Source organism: Bubalus kerabau, chromosome 8 (assembly GCF_029407905.1).
Source record: "Bubalus kerabau isolate K-KA32 ecotype Philippines breed swamp buffalo chromosome 8, PCC_UOA_SB_1v2, whole genome shotgun sequence".
Lineage (NCBI taxonomy): Eukaryota > Metazoa > Chordata > Mammalia > Artiodactyla > Bovidae > Bubalus > Bubalus kerabau.
In genome coordinates, this window is record NC_073631.1 from 17704159 (window position 1) to 17711929 (window position 7771).

The window sequence follows — 7771 nt, forward strand, 5'->3', positions numbered from 1 at the left end:
TAAGGAAGAGAAATCTCTGTGGGGACCATCAGGGAAGATCAGATCAGATCAGTCACTCAGTCGTGTCCGACTCTTTGCGACCCCATGAATCGCAACTTGTCTGCAATTCAACCACTGATATTAAACTCCAAGATTTCACTAGAATTTTCCATTCAGCCCAATCAGTGGCTCCAAGAATTTGTCACTTCACCCCACTAACGAGAGATCACACTCTAGATTCACAATGGTAACTTTCCATTTTTATGTATATTCTACTTTTTAGAAAAGTTCAAACTCCCTTAACTGTATAAAAATTCATAAAATTGCTGACCTCAATTTGTTCTAATGTGTCTAAGCTTTCCAGGTGGTACTAATGGTAAAGAATCCACCTGCCAATGCAAGAGAAGCTAGTTCGATCACTGGGTTGGGAAGATCCCCTGGAGAAGGAAACGGCAACCCACTCCAGTATTCTTGCCTGGGAAATCCCATGGACAGAGGAGCCTGGTGGGCTACAGTCCAGGGTGTCAAAAGAGTCAGACACGACTTAGCGACTGAACAAGCAGGCTAAGTTTAGGTTCCCACAAAAGTAGAGTGTGAGGCAGGAAGATGGGTACAGGTTTGTTTTTCTTTCTTTCTTTCTTTCTTTTTTTTTTTTTTTTTGAGGTGCGTGGTGGGAGGTGATACCAGGAAGCAGCAGCAAAGGGCAGAGAAGACTAAGATTGAGACAGAGAAGGCAGAAAGCCCAGATGAAGATTTGTGACTGAGCTAGTTGCCACCTTTTAACCCTCTGAGAAACCATCCCTCTGAAGGACAGGATGCTAGGCACTTAGTTACATTTGGAGGGTTTCTCCTGGAAAAATCTCCTGAGGCCCAGGTCATGTCTGTATGCTGAGGGAGCCCCCAGAGGCAATAGTGAAGCATGAGAGAGGAGAGGCTCTGTGGGATCCTGAGATGGATGGTTCATAGTGCACAGGAACTGTTTACAGCAGCTGTGGCTGGAGTCAGAGCTGAGGCAGCCTGGGGCCCCTTAAGTCTCTGCTTTTGCATTTTCCAAACATAATCCAAATAGATAAGATGCTTTCAGTGGCTATTCTATCTATCAAATTATTGGTGATAAATAATCAATAAAAAATTTCAAAAGTCCCAGGATATTAAAAAAATTTAATTAAAATTAGTGAAATTCTATTGTAGTGGAAAGTTCACAGTACCATTTCAACTGCTTTATCCTAATAGAGTGTATTAAAAATCTAAACCATCTTTGAGCAAGAAATTAGATAAAGGCAAATTTTCTGTCTCCTCTTAGGAATTTTACACATTTCACTTCTTCTCATCTTTGTTATTGTCTCATCTTATGCATTCTTGTTTTAAGGGCTCTTCATGGCCAGTATTTCATTTTGAATCACAGCCTTCTTAGGAATGAACTCTTGCCAGGTCTAAATCTAGACAAGACTGTCCATAATGGGGTCACCTGACTTAGGTCTGTTTGTGGATGTATAGGAAGGTAAGGAGAAGGCAATGGCACCCCACTCTAGTACCCTTGCCTGGAAAATCCCATGGATGGAGGAGCCTGGTAGGCTGAAGTCCATGGGGTCACTAAAAGTCGGACACGACTGAGCGACTTCACTTTCACTTTTCACTTTCCTGCATTGGGGAAGGAAATGGCAACCCACTCCAGTGTTCTTGCCTGGAGAATCCCAGGGATGGGGGAGCCTGGTGGGCTGCCGTCTATGGGGTCACACAGAGTCGGACACGACTGAAGTGACTTAGCAGTAGCAGCAGGAAGGTAAAGCTAAGAAATACTCTCAGGGAGAATTTATCTTCATGAATATGAAAAGGAGCCAGAGACTGGGGCTTGATTGAGGTCCTATCTGGAATTCCCTGGAAAGCAGAATCTGAGGTTCAAAATCAGATCGGCATGGCGAAGGTCAGGAAATAATGGGAAATGAAGTAGAGAAAGATGGGACTCAATGGACTGGACGTGTTACAATGCCAGTCATGACTCTTCAGCATAACTTCCCAACAAAGAGACACGGCTGACTGCTCTGCAAGCAGTTTCCTCGGCAAGCCAGTCTTCTTTAAGTGTAGTCTCTTTAGCCTGCTCCTGAAAGGGAGCCAAAAAGGGGAGGACCATGTGGTCCATCACAATGCCCATCCCAGGTAATAGGGCTGTAGGGCAGGAGACCACAGGAAGGCAAGCAGAGAGCTGAGCGGAGAGCAGCCATTGTTAGGCATCCCTTGGCCCTGTCTTAAGGAAGCGTGGAGCCCCTGCTACTGGCAACCTCAGGGCTACACTGAGCACTTTCCTTCCCAGAGCGTGCGTGCTCAGCTTCTCCATACCTTCTGTGATTTCCCTAGACATCCATGCATCCTCAGTCATGTCTGATTCTTTGTGACCCTATGGGCCATAGCCCGCCAGTCTCCTCTGTCCAGGGATTCTCCAGGCAAGCATACTGGAGTGGGTTGCCATTTCCTCCCCCGGTGGATCTTCCCAACCCAGGGATCGAACCTGTGTCTCCAGCATCTCCTGCATTGCAGGCAGATTCTTTACCTGCTGAGCCACCAGGGCTTCTGGATTGATCCAGGTGTTGTCCACTATCTTTCCTACCACCATTCCCCATGAGCCTTCTTAAGAGAGCCGGAGTCTTTTCTTTCTCCCTTGCAAATAGAACAGATTGGGAAGAAGAGGAAGGAATAAAATAAGTAAAAACGTCTAGAAATCTGCCTTATGCGACTGAATCTAATTCTTGTTAAAAATTTAAAAAGATAGCTTAGAATTCCTGGAAATGTCGGTGGAGTTTGAAAATTAGCTTAACTGGACAGCTGACTTATTATTATTATTTAGTTGATCTAGCTGGTTTCTTCCAGGATTTATAGACCTGAATGTCTTCTCTCTGATGGTTTTAAAACCCTGTTATTATCCATTGTATTAAAACTGTCACTCCAATGTTGCTAACAACACTGTTGATAAAGATACAATAACCCAAACATAAATTTAAGTATATAATGATACTGAAAGCATTAAAAAGCTTATTTGCATTTTGTGTTGCTTCTGCATATAAATGTCAACCCTGCCAAGTAAATTTATATAAGCAGTTGAGAGAACACGCCCTTGTTCTCCCTGAAGAAAATCCATTCAGAAGGCCCTTATTTCACACTCTGAATTTCAGTATGCCAGTACCTAACAACCCTCCCAGTCATAATCTTCCAGAAAGTATGACAATTAGTATCCAGCATCCAACCATCTTCAATCAAGACTGGCTTCTGTTCTGAAATCCTGGCACAGATTCCACTCTAACCAGGCTCTCACAAGAATCTCCTGGGGATCCAGGAAACTTCAGTGGAGACAAAAACCAATGGATGTGCTTATAAAACATGAGCAGATTTGAACAGTCACCATAAGGTCGGGAGCAGGAGCAGGAACCTAAATATTTAACAAGTGTATCAGGTGACTCTATAAATATTATTTTTTAAAGTCTGTTTTTAAAGGTACTCTTTTTTTTTTTTTTTTTAGTGAGTTAAGTTTTATTTGGGGCAAAATGAGGACTGCAGGCAGCATCTCAGATAGCTCTGAGAGACTGCTCCAAAGCAGCAGTGGGGGAAAGTCAATATACAAGGTTTTGGTGAAGGGGGAGTTCAATGCCATGAAGCACTCATTTTACCAGTTTTTTGTTTGTCACGAGTATCTGAAGTCACCATGGAGGGATTTAGTGCTTCTCTAGATATGAGAAGATGCAAGGATTGAGATAATAAAATCTGTTCCTAAAAACATCCAAGTATCTAAAGACCTGTCCCACCAGATTCCCTGGAGCACAGAGTTCCTCACTCCACCCTGAACTCCCTCAGGGGTTGCTGAAGGTCAGCAGCTGCAGCAGCATGGGGTTCAGGCTCCAGAGGCAGATGGCAGATGCCTTCGTTGTTCAGTCTTTGATGATGCTCTTTTTAAGTGCTAACTTGTAATTGACACATCCCCATTGTGGTAATAAATCCGACCACACTTTGGGGGGCATTTCATGACCATTTTGTCCCATGTTGCTGGAAAGGCTTGTTTCCAGTTCTGAAGAAGGTTTTTGTTGATAGGCCACTCAATGTGCTATTACTGGACTAAGTCTTAAAAGTCAAAGATCTCTGGACACTTGTCTTATAGTTATGGTCCAGAAAAATATTCCCTTTGTTGCATCTTCCCATATCTAGAGTTATACTATTACAATTGTTGATAATATATCGAGCTAGACTTTTGATCAACTGCTTCAAGTCTAGTCAACATTATTTTCATTGGAGGCTCAGTCATACACTTGGTGATACAAGAAACAATAATCTTGTGAAACAGGCAAAATACAAATAGTAGTTAATAACATTAGTGGAATTAAAAGTAAATAGTTTAGCCATGAGCCTCCCACACCCAAACCAGTTTTTTAAAAGATTGTCAAGACTAGGGAATGGGTTGCTTAAAGCAGAAGTCTGATTTTTCATATGGCTCATCAAATGTATTACATTAAAGGATTTATCAGGTATGAAAAATATAGCATTCACTTTGAATTATAGCACAGATATCTCCCTGAGATGCTGTCAGGTGTCAAGGGCCTTGCAGTTATGTAGCACTGCCTTTCTCATCATCAGTTCAGTTCAGTTGCTCAGTTATGTCCAACTCTTTGTGACTCCATGGAGTGCAACACGCCAGGACTCCCAGTCCAACACCAACTCCTGGAGTTTACTCAAACTCATGTCCATTGAGTCGATGATGCCATCCGACCATCTCATCCTCTGTCATCCCCTTCTCTTCCCACCTTAAATCTTTCCCAGCATCAGGGTCTTTTCAAATGAGTCCATTCTTCACATCAGGTGGCCAAAGTATTAGAGTTTCAGCTTCAGCATCAGTCCTACCAATGAACATTCAGGACTGATTTCCTTTAGGATGGACTGGTTGGATCTCCTTGCAGTCCAAGGGCCTCTCAAGAGTCTTCTCCAACAACACAGTTCAAAAGCATCAATTCTTTGGCACTCAGCTTTCTTTATAGTCCAACTCTCACATCCATACATAACTACTGGAAAAACCATAGCTTTTACTAGACAGATCTTTGTTGGCAAAGTAACGTCTCTGCTTTTTAATAAGCTGTCTGGGTTGGTCATAACTTTTATTCCAATGAGCAAGTGTCTTTTAATTTTAATGGCTGCAGTCACCATCTGCAGTGATTTTGGAGCCCCCCAAAATAAAGTCTGTCACTTTTTCCACTGTTTCTCCATCTATTTCCCATGAAGTGATGGGACCAGATGCCATGATCTTAGTTCTATGAGTGTTGAGTTTTAAGCCAACTTTTTCACTCTCCTCTTTCACTTTCATCAAGAAGCCCTTTAGTTCTTCACTTTCTGCCATAAAGGTGGTGTCATCTGCATATCTGAGGTTATTGATATTTCTCCCCGCAATCTTGATTCCAGCTTGTGCTTCATCCAGTCCAGCATTTCTCATGATGTACTCTACACATAAGTTAAATAAGCAGGTGACAATATACAGCCTTGACATTCTCCTTTCCCAATTTGGAACCAGTCTGTTGTTCATGTCCGGTTCTAACTCTTGCTTCTTGACATGCATACAGATTTCTTAAGAGGCGGGTCAAATGGTCTGGTATTCCCATCTCTTGAAGAATTTTCCACAGCTTGTTGCAATCCACACAGTCAAAGGCTTTGGCATAGTCAATAAAGCAGAGGTAGATGTTTTTCTGGAACTTTCCTGCTTTTCTGATGATCCAATGGATGTTGGCAATTTGATCCCTAGTTCCTCTGCCTCTTCTAAATCATAAAGATCTCATCATTCAATAGGTTAATAGCCCAGTTAGCATCATTTAAAGCTTATGAAAGTTGTTAAGGCTTAAATATGGCCAATTACATCCTCCAACCCCAATGAAGGTTCACACACACACACAAAAGCTGCTAAATGGTCTTACCACTAGAATGCAGATCTTTGACCCATAGGGATCATACTAATGGTAGATTGGTTAAGGTTACCTCTAATTTGTTAATGTATATGACCTTAAAGTCATGAGAAACCCAGGCTACACCTTTGTATCCATCCCTGTAAACGTCAAGGCCATGAATTAGCACCACAAATCAATTGAGTTCCATACCAATCATTCTCTCTAAGGGTAATGATAGTCATAATTCATAAAGTATCCAGCCTTGTCTCATAATTACCAGGCTGATCATTTTTAGTATGATTTAACCGTTTCCAACATAGAGGAGCTTTTAAATTTAAATGATCATAGCCAGGTGTTAACCATGCAGATCCTCCCCCTAACTGTGGGAGTTTCCTTTTAATAGATGAGAGGTTAATTTTTTATTGATAGTTAGCTCATCACTCCAATTGAGTTTGAATGACCCTAAGAGAAAACTTAAATCTATGGCCAGTACCAGAGCAGGTATTATTAATTGACCAGGTGAGAGGATCCTATCTAGTAATATCATGAATAGACAGAACAGGACAGAACTGTCATCTAAAATAAATTTCCTAAGAAGTATCCAATCAGAGCCCTAGAAAATAGAAATCCACCAAGGTAACCCAGAAGTACTAGACACAGATAATTGGCCACAACCCAACAATTGGATTGAATTTTAAACTAGCATAGAATTGTGTCCATGATAGAAAATATTTGATTGATAGGCATAGGTCCGAGGGATCAATAAAACATTATAAATGATCATACAAGTCAGTTCAGCATCTTGGGCAAGCTGCCTACTTCTGATATCATCTTCATCTTGTCCTATTGTAGTTTCCTCTGTTTGAGCATTGTTTTAAGGTGAGTTTGAGGTCAGCAGGACTCTCTATAGACCAGTCCAGCTTAGGGGCCTTTGGAAGAGAGAGTTAACCCAGGAGTCAATTTCCCTTCAGTTTCACTGGGTATGAGCTAGTTAAGAGTACCTGATAGAAAGGTCCTTCCATCCAGGTTGGAGACAGTTGCTTAAATTATGTCTTCTTCCGGTCTTGGTTGCAGGTCGTGCATGAAGCATCTGATCTTCAACCAAAGACAGATTACTGAGATGAGTTTCAGAAACAATCTTACAGTGTCCCAAATCCATCTGCACTCCCCAAGGAGGCGGATGGGCACAAGGGGCCCCTGCTGGTACCAAGGCTCCGTTTCCTCATGGAGTCCAGTGGAAGGAAGGAAGTCTACCCTGGGTTGCTTCGTTGGTCACCATAACTGTCGACTAAAAAACACGTACAACTTGAGAGTTGCAAGTTAAGTTTTATTGGGGGCAAAATGAGGACTGCAGCCTGGGAGGCAGCATCTCAGATAGCTCTGAGAGACGGCTCCCTCCGCGGGTACTCTTAAAAGAGAATGATAAAATCACAAGAACTATCCAGTGGTGTGTGTGTGTGTGTCTGTTGGGCAGAGGGGGAGATGGTGAGAGAGAAGAGAGCAAAAAACCACTCACTTTGACTCCTAATAACAGTGACCATGGAAATCAGAAAACAGTACTAGTCTCAAAGCTACCATCAATACAGTAAAAAAGGAATTCACACATAATATCTACTTTGGTAGGTTTCTTCATCTGCAGAAATAGACAAAACTTATATCCTACCCAGCTCAAGTGTTCTAAAGATTTTAAAAGGTAATAGATATTAGAGGTGAGCATCCTCTCATTTTTTTAAATTTACAGATAAAATTTTTTGTGAAGAACTGAATATAAACCTCTATTATTACCAAGGGAAATACTCAAAAAGGTTCTCTTTCAAGCACTTCAGGGATGACAGATCTAGCAGCCATTCCCCTGATACACACCTGCACGAGGGCAGTGCTGC

The 7771-nt window shown here is 42.0% G+C and overlaps 1 long non-coding RNA gene across 1 annotated transcript; it reads left to right on the plus strand.

Annotated features, from left to right (window-relative positions):
* The first annotated feature begins 3063 nt into the window (after positions 1–3063).
* LOC129658928 (uncharacterized) lies at positions 3064–7326 on the plus strand. Its single transcript, XR_008717590.1, has 2 exons — positions 3064–3424; positions 6963–7326. It is a non-coding gene; the product is annotated as an uncharacterized LOC129658928 (long non-coding RNA).
* Positions 7327–7771: the final 445 nt, after the last annotated feature.